The sequence below is a fragment of the Marmota monax genome, unplaced genomic scaffold, assembly GCF_021218885.2.
Source record: "Marmota monax isolate L192 unplaced genomic scaffold, Marmota_monax_Labrador192_F-V1.1 WCK01_AAM20220418_F8-fsc00006, whole genome shotgun sequence".
NCBI classification, from domain to species: domain Eukaryota; kingdom Metazoa; phylum Chordata; class Mammalia; order Rodentia; family Sciuridae; genus Marmota; species Marmota monax.
In genome coordinates this window covers 17,792,220-17,809,509 of record NW_026693712.1, presented here as the reverse complement: position 1 = coordinate 17,809,509, position 17,290 = coordinate 17,792,220, and the positions used below count along the sequence as shown (strand labels likewise).

The 17,290-nt window shown below is 38.1% G+C and overlaps 1 pseudogene; it reads left to right on the top strand.

The window, feature by feature from the left end:
* The first annotated feature begins 9,147 nt into the window (after nucleotides 1–9,147).
* LOC124103705 (growth arrest-specific protein 7-like) lies at nucleotides 9,148–15,616 on the top strand (annotated as a pseudogene).
* Nucleotides 15,617–17,290: the final 1,674 nt, after the last annotated feature.

The following is a 17,290-nucleotide window of genomic DNA, read 5'->3' as shown; positions in this document are numbered from 1 at the left end:
AGTTGAAATATCTGGTTTTCACTCTTAAACAGTATTATTTTCTGAAGTCAGAAAAACTTCAGGTAAGAATAATCTCCTAACTTGTATTAGAGACATAACCAGAAGCAAATTTAGGCTTCTGAACCCTAATTAATTAAGTTAATTTAAGAAAAGGTGTCATGATGAAAGTCTCTGACTTTGGTTGATGTTTCTCAGAAAAACAGTTCAAACTATGTTTCAGAATTTTCCAAAGCATAATGCCACTTAAGGACACTTCTTTCTTCTTCTCAGTAGCTAATATACTATCTGTCTCCTCATCAGCTCCAAATGACTATGTGGCAGAGAAGAATGGGCTGTTATTTGATGCCAAATTGAATCTGCAGCGATTCAGTGAACTAAGACTAGAGTATTATTACAGTGACTCAGTATGTATCTGTCTGTTTGTGATTTTTAACATTGATAGCAAGCTAGACTTACTTTTAATTTCCTCCTAAATATTAGGATGTTTCAAAGTGTCCACAGTTACTGATTAGTCTATTGTGTTTCTGATCTTAGTGATAGAATGTAGGCAACTTTTAAATTTGAAGAAAAATTTCATCTGTGAAGTTCTAACTAAACTTTCCACATCTCAGGAGTACTCATTCTAACTGCAGGAAAACATGAATATTCTTCAGCACACTCCTAATTCTCAATCATCCTTGTTGCCCTTTGGTTCTCACAGGCCATTAACCCATGTGAGAACTGGCAGCATAGGTAGCTCAGTTATCATCCCAGTGTTCTCATCTCCTGAGAATCATGTGCTTCAGAAGTGGATTTGACTTCAAAAAGGGCAGAAAGTCAGAACCTTGATTCCTTTTGCTATGAATAATAAATATCAGGGTATGCAAAGAAACTCTCAGACTAGGTATCAACTGCCCCTTGTCCCTGATCTTCATATCTGCATTGGCACAGATAAAAGGTGTCTGTGCTTAAAGAAAGTCATCAGTTTTAACTAAGTAAGACCTCCAGAATTATGAATTTTTGGGCAAAAAGTTTTTAACCTCCTGCACCCATGTTATAGCCTATCACCACTATGAGTTTGGGCCCATAAAAATTAACTTCATGTTTTATGTCAGCCTCTAAAACTTCAGAACTACCCCATTATCTCTTTTACCTAGAGAATTACTCCCTTGCCATTTAGTAGATTTATTTTTCTTACGTTATTCCTGCCTCTCCTCAACTCCTGAAACCTTTCTACTATGTGCTGTGGTCAACCATTATCAAAATTTCTTATATACTCCACCTCTTTTCTGAAAAATGATCTTCTTTATGTAATTGAAACCTAGTTCTCCCTGAGTTCATTATTTCTATATTCATTTCAAAATGTAACTCTGGTTTCTCCTCAGCCTTTATACCATGAACCTAGAAATAAGAAATTCTTTTTCTTGCTCCTTGACCATTAGATGAACTCTCTATGCTCATAGCTAAGGCCACCTTTCCATTTATTCTCAAATATGCACTCAAAGACATTGCTTTTTATCACCCTATATTATCAGTTTTCTCCTTTGTATTGAATCTTTCCCATCAGTGTACAAGAATGTTGCTATATCTCACATCTTAAAATAGCCATCTATTGACCTCATTTTTCCTACCAGTTACTGCTGATTTCTCTCTTCTTTACAAAGATTCCTTGAAAGAGTTCCCCATACTTACCAGCTCTAATTCCTCTCCTAATCCTTCTTTTTTCAAAGTTTTAAAATAATTACATTTTAAAAATTAGCTCTCATAACTACTTTGAACATTCCATCAAATCCACCATCAAATCATGTCAAAATTCCCTTTGAAATATATAATTTTAACTCTTCATCTTAGATTATCTCTTCTTCAGCTGCATGATTTTTGTGATGAGCTCTTCTCCATGGGGAAGCAATTTATAGATTATTCTTCTAAATCCAATAAAAGATGAAGATACATATGTGACAAATATGGGCCTTTATCTGTAGGCATGATTTTCCAAAGTGAGTTAGCATAATGAAGAACTTGAGAAAATATATGTAGTGATTCTTTCAGAAATTTCTCTTCTGCCAAGATACAATATATGAACAGGAAAAATAAAATCCAAAAAGAGTTTTTAAGTTTCAAAATATAGGTTAATATCATAATAATTTTTCATTCTGTGCACAAATACTTACTGAACTTCTGCAATGTGCCACATATTGTGCTAAGCACTGACTGGATAAATAGAAGAGAAAGGACAAATGTTTTTGTGGTCTCATAGAAGTCATGGTAGAGTGGAGTAGTTAGTGAAAATGTAAAGAAATATGCAAAAATGATTTAAAATTATTATTACTGCTCTTTAAAATAAACATTATACTGTACTAAAGAAAGAAGGTAGATTGTGGAAGGCAGAACAATCCCCATCCCTCAGTATGTTTATATCCTAGTTCCCAGAAACTGTGAATATGTTATATTAGATATTAGTTGGGAATTAACATTGCTAATTAGCTAATTTTGAGATCACGAGATTACCCTGGGTTTTATATGGATGAACCCAATGACATCACAAGAATTCTTAAAAGTGAAGGAGAAAGGCAATAAAAAGAGTGCTGGAGTCAGGAAGAGATTTAAAGATGCTTTGCTGCTGGCTGTGAAAATGGAAGAAAGGTCCACAAACCCAGAAATGCAGGTGTCTCCAAAAGCTGGTTAGCACAAGAAAACCAATTCTCCCCTAGAATGCCCAAAAGGAAAGCACTCCTGCTAATTCCTTGATTTTATCCCAGTGAAACTCATTTCAGATTCCTCACCTTTGCAAGTGTTAGGTAACATATTTGTTTTGTTTAAAGCTATTGAGGAAATTTGTTAGAGCAGCAAATAGAAAAATAACACAGGAACTTTAGATAGGACAGTCAAGAAGCACTTCTCTAAAGAGGTATTGGCTGAGTTGAAGGATAAGATTGAGCACACTGTGCAAAGAGCTGGAGATAGCATGTTCCAGGTAGAGAAAACAACAAGCTTAAGACTGAAAGGAGATGGATATGTTCTAGAAATTGAAGGAAGATCAGAGTGGGTATGGCAACCGAGGAGGAAATAGTTAAGAAGAGACTGGAAATTTAGACAGGATTAATTTATGCAGTGCCTTATAGGTTATATTAAGGACTTTAGATTTTACTCTCAGTGCAATGGGAAAACACTAATTGTTTTTAAACATGGTAATAATATGATATTTTAGTCACACTTTCATCACTATGACCAAAAGACACAAATCTTAGAGGAGAGAGAGTTTATTTTGACTCATAGTTTCAGAGGTTCAGTCTATTGTTGGCCAACTCATTAACTCCGGGCTTAAGATGAGACAGAACATCATGATGGAGGACTGTGGTGGAGGAAAGCTGTTCAGTCATGACAGCCCAGTAAGCAGAGACAGCATGAGGTGCCAAGGACAAAATATAAATCCCAAATGCATGCCCCCAGAGACCTGCTTCCTCCAGCCACACCTTACCTGGCTACAGTTATCACCCAGTGAATCCATTCAAGTGGATCAATCCACTGATTAAATTACAGCTCTCACAGTCTGATCAATTTATAGTCTGAACATTCCTATATTATCTCAAGCATGAGATTTTGGGGGACATATCATATCCAGACCATAATATTCCATCCCTGGTTCCCAAAAGATGCCTATCTCACAGTGCAAAATACATTTAGTCCATTTCCAAGAGTCCCCATCATCTTAACAGTTTCAGAATTTCTCCAAAGTCCAATCTAAAATTTCATCTGAGACTCAAGGAAACTTTTTTTTTTAAGAAAAATTTTTAAATATTTGTTTTTTAGTTATAGGTGGACACAATATCTTTATTTTATTTTTGTGTTGTGCTGAGAATAGAACCTAGTGCCCCATGCATGCTAGGTGAGCGCTCCACCTCTGATCCACAACCCCAGCCCCTCAAGGCAAACTCTTAACTGTGACCCTCTGTAAAAATCAAAAGCAAGTTACATATATCCAACATATAACAGCACAGAGAAAATATTTCCATTCCAAAAGAGAGAAATGGGAACATAGAAGGGAGGGATGGAACCAAAATCTAGTTGGGCAAATACGTCTTATAGTTCTGTGTCTAGCATCTAGGGTATATGATGACACAGAGATATTGTCTCCAAAGGGCTTTTAAAGCTCCACCTCTATGACCTTGCTGGTTGCAGCCCACATGGCCTCTCTCTTGGCTTGTCCCTGCTTGATTCCTGCAGATTTCCTCAGCAAGTGTTCCACATTACTGGCATCTCTTCATCTTGGGGATCTCCAGAGCAGCTTTGGCTTCCTTCTCACATCTTCATGCATTTCCCTCTCAGGGAAAGCCTGAAGGAATTTCAACCCTGCTACAATTTACCTGACCTCTAAGACCTTCCTTTGAAATCTTGTGGAACACTCCATGATCCCCAAACTCCAGCATTCTACATTCCTGCAGCACCAGCACCCTGTGGTTGATGCCAAGGTCTGTTGCCATCTTGAGCAGTAGCCAAGCCTCCTAGGACCATGACTTCAGTTACCTCTGAGTGCCTGAGTGACCGAGCACAGTGGAAACAATTTTCTCTCTTTGCAGGCAGGGTGTCCCAATGATCTCTTCTCAAAGGAACTTTTACTTTTACCCTTTTGAGCCTCTTGCCAATTCCTGAGATGCCCTCAAGCCATCTTTCATTTTGTTTGGGGGTAAAGTAATTAGCATCTCATTAGCGGTTATAATCTCTTTGACAATCATAGCTCCTTAGCCCCAGTTTTACTCACACTTTTCTGACCCAAACTGCAAAATTTTCAAAAATCTTTTAACTCTGCTTTCTGCTCCTGATATCCCAGTAAACGTGGTCAAAAACCTGACAGTAATACCCATGCCACCCCTTGAATGCCTTGAAATTTCCTCTGTCAGATTGATTAGTCCATCACCTTTAAATTGAGCTTCACAGAAAGTCTCAGGACATGGCAAAATGTAGACAACTTCTTTGCTAAAATGAAACATGAGTGGCCTCTAGTCCAATTTTCAATAGAATCCTCATTTGCCTCTAAAACATCATGAGTATTGTGTGCACTCCTATCAGCATTCTGGTCTTCTGAGTTTCCACCAGTGCCGCAGGCTGGCTGGGCAAAATGGGGGGGGGGGGCGTGATGAACAACTTGTGTAGATTGATACAGCAGGAATAGGAGCCCTTTATTGCAAGACAGGAGCGGTATTTATACATTCCACACAGCTTATCTAATTAGCATAAACTAGATACATCAGTCAACCAATAAGGAATCTCCACACTTAATGGCTTGCTGGTGTTACTTCACAAACCACTCCCTCTGGCATTTTGCCAGGCACCATCCAGACTTGTTTATAGACTCTAACATTTGTCTGGCAAAATGCCAGGCGCCATCCTGACTTGTTTACATACTCTAACACACCAGAATCTCCCATTGAGCTCTGCTTATAACATCCTAAAGGTTTTCTAACCTGCATTTCTAAACTTTTCAAAATTCCTTTCAAATACCAGCTCTAGAGGCTTCTGAACCACTTGGTCAGGTTAGTCACAGCAATAACCCCTTCTTCTCAGTGCCAATCTCCATTTTAGCCAGTTTTTCCTTTCTTTGACCAAAAGACCTTACAAGAACAGATTAGGGGAGGAAATTTTTTATTTTACTTCATGGTTTCAGAAGTTCAGTACATGGTTAGTTGACACCATAGCCCTGGGCGTTAAGTGAGGCAAAACATGACAGAAGGGCAAGGTGGAGGAAATCAGCTCAGGATACGACAGTCAAGGATAAAATACAAACCACAAAATCACACCCTTAGTAACCTACTTTTTCTAGCCACACCCTACCTGCCTACAATGACGACCCAGTTAATCCATATCAGTATATCAATCCACTGCTTGGCTCTCTTAGAACTCTTGTAACCTAAACATTTCACCTCTAATATTCCTGCATTGTCTTACACATGGGATTTGGGGGACACCTCATATCCAAACCATAATACATGATTTGTATTATGTCTTTTTTAAAGATATACTTTTTATTGCAATATAACATTCATAACATATACAAATCATAATGTACAGCTCAATAAGCTTTATGGATCAAACATACTCAAATAACTATCACTCAGATCAAAACCTTAAAAATACATACTTGAATCTCTGAAACTTCCCTCATGCCCCTTCCAATCTTTATCTCCATCAAAGGAACCACTCCTCTCAATTTATCATCTTAACAAAGTTTTTCCAATGATTAAACTTATATAAATAGAATTATACAAAATGTTTCATTTTATTCCTGAATTTTTTTGCTGAAAAATTGTGTGTGAGATTTATGTATATTGTCTCATACAGTAACAGTTTTTTAAAAAAATTTCATTGCTATATATATTTTTTTAATATCCATAACAATATGTTTATACATTCTATTGTTGAAGTATTTTTGGATTACTTCCAGGTTTGACTATGAGGAACCTGTCTTTTTGTACACACATATGCATTTCTATTGAGAATATGTCTATGATTGTAATTACTGAACCATAGAATATGCTTATATTGAACTTTGGTTAATGCTGTTCTCAGAGTGGTTGTGTCAATTTACAATTCGCCAGAAATGTGTGAAAGTTGGAGTTGCCCCATCCTTTTCTACTCTTGAAAATATCAGCTTTAATTTACTGATTTTGCCACTCTTTTAAGTGGGCAAAGGCATTTCATTGTGATTTAAATTTATATTTCTGTTTTTAAGAGAGAGAATTTTTTTAATGTTTATTTTTTAGTTTTCGGTGGACACAATATCTTTATTTTATTTTTATGTGGTGCTGAGGATCGAACCCAGAGCCCCGCACATGCCAGGCAAGTGTGCTACCGCTTGAGCCACATCCCCAGCCCCTTAAATTTTTCTTTGATGATTAAGGATGTTGAAAACCTTTGCCTATTGGATATTTGACTATTCTTCTTCATTGGTTTGTTTTGAAAAGATTGTTCTGAATTCTATGCCGGGATTATATTAACCAATTTAAAGCACTTGTTTAGTTGTGGTACAATATGAATAAAGTTTGAAGTATTTATGAAAATTTTACAAGTGCTCCTTTACAGAAGGAATGCTACAGAAACACAGGCATGCTGCATAACACAATCAAAATATAATTTATCTGTTGTCAAATTATTACTGAATCAGATTATACTTTCTTAAAATTGTTGATTTATCCTCTTAATGTAACTCACTCTTGACCTCCCCAATATCAACTTTAAGAAAGTATTGGGCTGGGGATGTATCTCAGTGGCAGGGCAGGTACCTTGCATGTGTAAACGCCTGAGTTTTATCTCTGGCACCACACATACAAAAAAGTGTCATACTGTCTTATGAATTGAATTTATTAAAGAAATTGTGTCCTTTAAATATAAGTTCTACAATTTCTATGGAAATTTAATGACTGGGGAAGATAAAATGCCATTATGCATACAATTTAGTTTATCGGTCTCCAGAAAAAGATAACTTTGCTAGTTTTGAAACCAAGTTAGATGAATTCTGAGACATAAATATGTGGAGAAGAAAGGGCATACCCAATTAATGGGATTTCTGGTTCTTTGCCCAGAGAGATCTGCAAAATCATGCACTACAAGCTAAATTGCTCTTCTGGAGCAAGTGATTGTACAACCAGAATGTGAAGGGCTCCACCCAACAATAAATTAACTTTGTGCTGCATGCTTTATTGCTCTGCCCTGCATTCTGGTAGGTTTTCTTTCATTGTTTCTTTCTTGGAGCTGGCTTGCCTTGCTTATTCTCTTTTAAATATCACTCAGCCAAAACTCTTAGTCTTTGCTCTTAGACGTTCCTTCCTTTCTATTCTCTTTCCCTCCAGTTTTTATTCCTAGAGTTGAAAAAGCAGAGCCTTTCTGGTTATTGTTCTAGCACATAGAGTTATTAGCCCTGAGAAGTAAACTGCTTCTTTTCATTTCTTAAACCTTTATAGTCTATATTTGAGTTCTTACTAGGCTACTTCTGGTCCTTTCACTTTTCTTAAGCCTTTTATTCCAAATATTTATGGTTTCTGAAGATGGGCTGGGTTTCTTTTCATCCCTGCTCCTTCCTGCAACGACCACTGCAGTCCCCTCTGCAACCCCAAGCAAAGAGATGTGTCGGCAGAATGCAGTGCAGCCATAAGTCCAAGCCTGACAGGACGGGCACTCTGCCAAGTCTCGTGTGCTGCTCTCCTTCCACTACACCCTCCTCGTCTTGGTCTATATTTGAAGAGCTGGGTACTAAATTAATTTCCCGGGGGCAGATGGGGGAGGGAGGAAGAGGGAGTGTCTGAGGGACAAAAACTGCTGTCTACTCGCCCTCTGCTGGTTAAAGATCTGAATCATTGCTGCCAACAGATTAAGAAGGAGAAAGCAATCAGTAAAATGCGGATAAATTACAACTAAAACTCGGCTTAATTTAGCCTGTTTGCCAATCTTAAATAGATACGTGTTCGTCTTTAGCCTTATCTATTTCTCCAGCACTGAGATTTAATTAGACTTTGACTCTAAACCTTAGACTTAATTAGACTTTGACTCTAAACCTTAGTCCCAGGTAATATATTGTCCTATCCTGAATCCATCTTCATCTGCCCTTGGGTTTTTGCCATTCCAAACTGCGAATTAAAATCCCCCAAGGTATTCTTTTGTCTAGTTAGTCGCTAGGCAACTGGAAACGTGGTACCCAAACCGTCATTTATAGAACACACTCGTGCTTCAATCCGAAGTCTCTTTGCCTAAAATAGTAATTTCATGAGAGAGAGATAGAGAGAGAGACACTGTTTGTGTTCTTTGGAAAACGGGGAGGAAAAACCCGGTTCGTCCCCATGCTGGTTTCTCAAGAAAGCTGAAAGCTGCAGGCAGCTTTGTACAAGACAATGTACTCGCCGCCATAACTCACACAGACTCTTTGTACCGCCTTTGCTGTCTTACGCATTTTGTTGGAATAAACCAAAATGCGGAGTTGGGTAATCAAATGCCTGTACCACAGCAAGACAGCATTTACAACTTACTTAGATTCCAGTGGGTAGTGAGGGGGGGAAACCCACAAGATTTTGTTAATGTGGATTTTTATTTACTGTCAGCTGGTTCCTCCGCCAGTCTAAAAGTCCCAGATCAAGGGATTCCTACCACCCCTTCACTTTTGGCATTGTAAATTAGTCAGTCATGCGGTCCTTGGAGCCAGTTCGGATTGGCCAGTTCCCTAGTCGGGTGAAAATCTCTACAGCAAGTCATAAGACTAAACTGGGCGGTGTCGCTGTCCGTTTCTAGGGTGCTGAACTCAAGGCGTGGCCAGAGATTTCCTTTACATGACAGCTTCCGGTAGGGCGGGGTCGGGATCGCGTTCAGAAAAGCGGATCCACCTGCCACCTGGTGGTAGATAAGGAAAATGCAATTTGTAAAGTTCAAAAAGTATTGAGACCCTAAACTTTGAGGACACAAATTGGAGGTCTTGGGGGTTTTAAACCTCAACAGATAGTCTTTGAGAGATCTTCTGTTTTAAGAGTCATAACTGGGTACTGAAGAATGGAAATTTTCAGAATGGTGTTTCACTTCCACTTAAGAAAATATTTTACAAACACATTTAAATTTCTCCAAGAATCTCTTCCAACAGGCATTTTATTTTTAAATAGGTATTTTAAAATCATTTGTGTATATTGGCATTGATAAACACTTACTAAAAATTAAAACAATATATTTTATGGGAAGTAATGCTAAAGAAAGCTTTATCTTGTTATTCAAACACATTTAAGGCAACAGCACAGAGTACTGCTCTGGTCTCTGTTCCTGGAACATACAAAGTTGGATTATGTTTAGAAAGTGGTAAAAAGTAATAGAAATTTTAGGAAGGAAAACTTATTTCTTTCAACCCTAGTATATAAGCTATCAGACAATTGAAAATATAAAAACTTTGTGGCATGCTTTTTACTATTTTAGACTGTGCATTTTTACACAGTAATGATTAAGTCACTGTATATTTAACTTCAGATGAGGCACTCTTAAGTTGCTTTGCACATAGAGATTCTTTAATAAATAACAAGGAAAAAGAAGAAAAATGGTAATGACATGCCTCATTCAAATGTTTTTTTTAAAATAAAAAATACATGGAAATGCATATCTTTTTTTTAGAGGCTATGAAGTTAGAATTCCAACTGACCTTTTAATTTCTATATCTCTCTTCTTCCCAATCAGTTTAATACTATTTTTACCCATTTGAAACAAGTCATTACTGTATAACTGGAACATACAGATCATATTGAGCATTCAGATGTATGCATTATAGTATAAAATCAATTCCAGAAAGTTAAGACTGAAATGAATTTCCTTTTCAAACTAACTTATCATTTGCCAGCTAATCAGTGAATAGTTGATAGGTTTAAAAATATTTTTTTTCATTTAATCTTCCATGGAAAATAATAGTTGCTATTTCTCTTTTAAGGTTCAAAGCAAAATTTTATTGGCAAAAATATTAATTTCAATGAAATTTTAGGTATGAGTTTGTCCATTTAATTGCCTTTAATTATAAAATATATATCGACAAGAGTTTAATAAGTGGGAGAATTATCACCCTAGCCTCATTTTGGTTAAATTAAAAAGTTTTCAAACACTTCTGGATTTCATGGAAAGACACATATAGCCTCTACTACCAATAGAAAAACAAATAACATGAATAAGGGTGTGAAAGCCATCTGTCTAAAATAAGAGTGTAATATAAGTCTGGCTTATTAGTAGTATTGGTTTATATTATGACTTCTTATATTACTATGGGAGAGGGAAACATTATATGCACATGTACATGTTGAACAATAAGAGGCATTGTTATATAAAGCAGCAGATGGGAAATAAAGAGCAGCTGAAATAAACTGAGCTGCCTAAGAAAGTCTTCCATCCCCCAAAGCAACCTGTTCCTGCCAAAATGAACAAAAGAGCTCAACTGTATGAGAGGACACAATAGAAGAAAAGAATTCTGAAATAATAGTAAAGATTAAAACCACAGGTGTAAACCTCAGTGTTTTAAAAATACATTCTGTTCCTAAAAATAGACAGATTTTTCAGGCTTAAGAAGTATATGTGAAAGAAAATTAAAGCACCAATAAAATGATTATGATAACAAATATAAATATTAAAACTCAAAAACTATTTGAAGTTGGGAAATAATAAATAATAATAAAAGAAGAACAAATGGGGGAAGACACTCTAATACTCTAGTTAGGGCATTTTTTCCTGAAGCTACTGAAAATAATGATAAAGTTCTCCACAAAACAATTTCAGAATTATTTAAACCTATGATTTAGATGTGAGTAAATGAATAAATAGTATTTATGTAGTCATAAATGTTAAAATAAATTTAAATCCAAACTAATTTTATAAACAAGAAATGTAGCATCTCAAAGGACAGATTATAGGGGAAAAGTTTGTTATTCAGTGTTGGAGCTTTGGCTTGCTGAATACCTTGAACTAAAGGAGACTGGAAGACTTCAGCAGCAAAGTCTTTCTGACTTTCTCTTGTCCTCCTCTTTCTCTCCCTTAAAAGAATACATAGAAATGGGAATTTCTTTCTGAAGGCGTGTCATGGAAACTAGAAATCTTCTTCCCCAGAACAAGCCATAGACCCAGAAGTATAGCTCCAAACTCCTGCCTTTCTATGTAAGAACTGGTCATAAGAGAATTCTCTGACTTACCTTATCTAATGGTAGATCATACAATCCTCATTTCAGAGGGGTACTATCTCTCCCCTGCAGGAGGGAATACTACACAGAGAAGCCAAGAAGAATCGTGAAGACATACCTTTCTGGGTTTCCCTCCTCAGTCTATAACCATTAGACCCTTTTTGTCCAATAACATTTCTACACAAGTGTCCATTCTTCACCAAATGTAAGCATAAACCAGTTCCCCTCAATGTTAGATCATCATATCTGAAGCCCCCAATGTCATGTAAAACTTTGATTACATAAATTTGTTATGTTTTGCTATCTCTAATTCATCTTTTGTTATAGGAGTGTCAGCTATAACTTATGATATGTGAGGAAAGGTATCACATCTTTATGTTACTACACCACTATGAGGCCAATTATAATTTTCTGGTTTGCGTAAATGGATTTGCAAAATAATGGTACTTGGGTAATAGTATAATAATTCCAAAATTATTATATGTGTATTTTAAGATTCATATGAGTAAATATATTTATAGTACTAGAAACTTAAGGATTCTTACCTTGGTAAAATGGGGGACAGAAATGAAAAAAACCTATATATTTTGGGAGTGGGTACTGGGGATTGAATTGAGGGGCACTCAAACCCAGAGCCACATCTCCAGCCCTATTTTGTATTTTATTGAGAGACAGGGTCTCCACTGAGTTGCTTAGTGCCTCACTTTTTACTGAGGCTGGCTTTAAACTTGCAATTTTCCTGCCTGAGCCTCCAGAGCCACTGGTATTACAGGTGTGTGCCACTGTGCCTGGCAAGAAACCTATATTGATGGACTTAAAGCATAAGCATCATGATTTCATATATACATATGAATGTATATACACACTTAAACAATGTAGTTACAAGTGTGTACTAATTCAAGGCAAGCTTCATCCATGCATGTTAGAAACTATCAGTCTATGAAGTGTTTTGGGAATAGCATATTCACATAGTTTCAAAATTTGTCCCCAAAGATGACTAATTAATTTTAGAAAGTATTGAAAGGTAACTTTCCAACTGATAAAATTAATGGACATGATCATATAAGGAAACCACCAAATATGGGATAAAATTACATAATATGTTGCCTGATGTTATACATTGAGAATGACACAACATCATCTATGTGATGTTTTTGTGAAACATTTAACCTGAGTCTAATCAATAAGAAATAAAAATTTTTAAATTGAGGGATATGTTATAAAAACATCTCATTTTAAATTTCCTGAGTGCAACAATGACATTGAGGTTATGTGGGCCAATGTCCCTGTTTGTAAGAGGTCCATGTTAGGATATTTAGGTATGATATATCATAATATCTGCAACTAATTCACAGGAAAATAAAATATTCATAGATTATATAGGTTGGCTATTGTCATATAGTGCAGTGTAATAAAACATCCTGAAATTATTAGCTAAAACAATATGAATTCCCACTCATGCATGTGGAAATCAGCAGACATAGGTTGAGATCAACTGTGTCTTGCTTTCAAAATGCAGATTTACTAGGATTGTTCCATATGCCTCTCTTCATTCTTTAAATAATGTTCTACCCAGAAGATATTCTTCCCATGGAGGCAGAAGATGAAGAGGACAAACCCAGTTATGTCACACATTTCAAGACACAACCACAGTGGAAATTTATTCTCTTACAGTCCTGGAAACTAGAAGTCTGAAGTAAGATTCTATTCCTTTTGAGGGATTAGGGGAAGATAGTTCTTTGACACTGCCTAGTTTCTGGTGTTTGCTAGAGATGTTTGGAATTCCTTGTCTTACATAAGCATCAATCCAATCTCTGCATCCATTATCACATGGCCATCTTCTGTTTGTGTGCTCAGATAACTCCAAATTTCTCCCTCCTCAAAGGACACCAGTAATTGGATTTAGAGCCAATACCAATCCAGTGGGACCTCATTTTAATTTAATTATGTTGGAAAGATCCTATTTCCAAATAAGATCACAATCACAAGGATCAAAAGTTAGAATTTCAATATCTCTTTCTGGGGAAAAAATCCACAACAGTCTGCTAACATGCCATTGTGCCGCAGTCTGGCTGGGCACAAATAACCGAGCCGCCATGAAGCACTTATAGGTTCAAACAGCAACTCTTTATTCCCGAACTCTCACCTGCACTCCACACACGCTCCCCAGGAACACTCTCACCCTCCACTGGGCTCCCCGTGCACTTTCTCAGAACCCCACGAGAATTCAACGGGAACTCCAAAGTAGCGCCTAAGGCAGCAGGAGAGTCCCTATTGCCGGACAGCAAAGGTCTATATACAACTGAATACACAGCTTAACTTAACCATTATCGTCTCAATGGCTCACTGGCGTCACCTCTTAACCACTCCTTCTGGCAAAATGCCTTGTGCCATCCCGACTGGGCTGTGGCCCTCAATACCATTGGCCAAAACAACTTACATGGTTAAATCCAAAGTTAAGAAGTGGGGAAGTATTGAAGGAAGTTCCCTCCCTGGGGCCTATCATTCATATCCTTTACGCTCTACTGGAGTTTATCCATCATCCATGATCCAGGAGTCATCTTGGGACTGCAGCATGGTGGAATCTATGGAAAATGAAACCCAGATCTGTGTTGTTAATATTGGTCTCCCCCTTAAATGTGATGTACTGGAAATCTTCAGGGACACTATAAGTTACAGAGTAGAAACTTTACTGCCTCAGATACACACTGCTAGATGGGAAGACACACAAACAACCTGAAAAAAAACCAAGGGAATAAAGCACTCCAAACAAACCAAGATGCTCCAATAATAGAATTCATTGACAACACAGTAGAAGAAATGTCAGAGAAGGAGTTCTGAATGTACTTAGTAAAATTGTTCTGCAACTTAAAGGATGATGTAAGAGAGCAAATACAGAAAGCAAAAGATCACTTCAATAGATAGAGATCCTGAAAAGAAGTCAAACAGAAATTCCTGAAATGAAGGAATCAATAAACCAAATTAAAAATTCGATGGAAAGTATCACCAATAGATGAGAACTTTGGGCAATGAAGACAAAATATATAATCTTGAAAATAAAGTTGACCACACAGAGACGATGAAAAATTGTGTGACATTCCCTCTCTCAGACACAATCCTGAACAGCAACTGCTAAAGCCAACAGAGTGGAGCTATTGTGACTGACTACTTCTGTGCTGATAAGAAGGACCTCCAAGGCAATGGCACCATGGCTGGGTTTGAACTGTGGCTCCAAAAGCAACTGAAAGACAAACAAATGCAGAAAGAAATATCTGAATACACCTGAGAGAGGATAAAGATTGAAGAAGAATATGCAAAGAACTTGGCTACACAGGAGGAAGGCTCCCTAGAAAAAGTGTGGACTCAGGTGAAGAAGAGCTTGGCAGATGAAGCAGAAGTTCATCTCAAGTTCTCCACCAAGATTCACAGTGAGGTATAGAAGTCCTAATGAACTTTTGTGAGTACTTCAAGAAAGATATAAAACAGTGTGACCACCATATAGCTGACATCTGCAAACGACTTTCCAGCTGCTATGCATTTGTGGAGAAGGCCCAGAAAGCCCTCACAGAGCAGTAGAGAGACCTGATCATGAAGATCCAGCACCTGGAGATTAAACTGAGCAACAAGATGGAGGAGGATGTCAAGAAGGCATGGAGGAAGTCCACACAGACTGGCTATGACCTCATGTGCTGTATGAACCTCTACAACCAAGACAAGTCCAAGAGGTTTGAAGAGATGGTGGCCACCACTTTGGAGCTGGAGAAGCTAGAGGTGGAGAGGGTGGAGATTATCTGGCAACAACTGTGCCAATACACACAGCTACAGCATGAGACAGAATGTTCAACCAAAGCATAGTGCAGCCTGTGAACCAGCTGCTTCAAAAAGTGGACCTGGCCAAAGACAGAGAGCTGTGGGTCAGAGAGTACAAAAGGGGCAACTTTCGCCTTGTGTTCATAAAGATCTAGACATGCCTGTGAGGCTCCCCGGGAGGAGGGGTCCTACCCAGGAGAGGGGCTGAGTGTCATGGAGAGGAGCTGGTGCTCTTGCTGGGTGAAGCTGCCCTCCCACCTATTTTCCTGTCCACTGAGGAGAGAGGAGAGAGCTGGTGATTCTAGAAGGGTGATCTGGATGACCCCAGCTGGGAGAATCCCAAATATTCCCAGGCCGAGAAGACAGATCTGCAACTCTGCAAGACTGAAACCCCACTAGCCCTGTGCCTTGCTTGTTGCTCTGAGAACAAACTGAGGCTGGAACTTTGTGGTCCCTGCTGAGTTCCACAGGGGGTGGCCATCACACACTTGTGCCCTTGGATGCCACAAGGCCCATCCTCTAGCTGGTCCCTTTATCTCTGGGGCTTTGGAAGATCAAGGGAAGGCTGTATCTACCTCCAAGCCAATGTCAGGATCAGAATCATGGATAGAAGTTGTCATCAGCTCAGCCTGTACCTAGAATCCTTTACAGCCTTCTCTCTCTATTTTTCTCATTGCATTCTGGGAACCTAAGTGTGGCTTTTCTTGGCCACTTTTCATCCCCATGGGTCTTGATAAGGCCTGTTTTCTGTCTTCCTAGACCAACCCTCCCTGATCCTGATCCATCCATTCTTCAGTTGCTTTCTCAAGGCAGTTCCATCCCCACCCTGCCACCCCTGAACAGTCTCACTAGAGGAAGCTTTCCAAAGTTCTCAGCCAGCAAGAACTCTGTCAGATGTGTGCATGTCCAAAAGCTTTGAGGAATGAAGATAAACCAGCTCAGCTCAGAAACCATATAGGGCTGGGTTAGTCCCACATGGGAGACAGGTTGGGGCAAGTCTTTTCTCATCTCCCATATGGCTCCATCCATGCTTGATGGACTACTGTCCCTTATATGAGCATTGCAGACTCTTGTGGCCACAGGAGTTCATTGCTCTCCAGGTGAGTCCTGCCACCTGGGTCTCCAGCTCTTCTGAACTTTTTAGAGCTTTGTGCCAAGCCCTCAGTTGGTGTTAGCACCTCCTCTCTCTCTCTGTCCATTTTCCATGGAGAAGCTTGGGCCAAGTGTGACTGGGGAAGCTTTTAACCACTGCTGCTCATTTCAGCCCATCACTTCCTTTTTCTACTACAGCAAACATGATCTCCACCATATTAACCTAGAGAACCAGCCTGGGAGGTCTGGGAGAAAAAATTGATATAGTGAGCAAGGAACAGATTCTAGCCAGAAACCCATGCTCTGAGAGTCCACCTTTCTTCATCTTTCCTATTGATGGCTTTGGACTTGATTCTTCCATCTCCATGGGAACAGAATTCTACAAGCACAACTCACTGAACTTTCCTTCAATTTTACATGTTAACAATGGATGACATTAATCTTGAATCTTTTGGCATCTCTTCCATTGAAACAGAACTGCTTTCTCATAGTTTATATTAGAAAAATGTCCAATATACTAAAGCAAACCAGATCTTGTCACTTTTCTTTTTTTAAAAAAAAATTTAAATTGATTTTTTAAAAAAATGAATGACAGCAGAATGCATTACAATTCTTATTACACATAGACAGTACAATTTTTCGTATTTCTGGTTGTATATAAAGTATGTTCACACCAATTCATGTCTTCATACATGTACTTTGGATAATGATGTCCATCACATTTCACCATCTTTGCT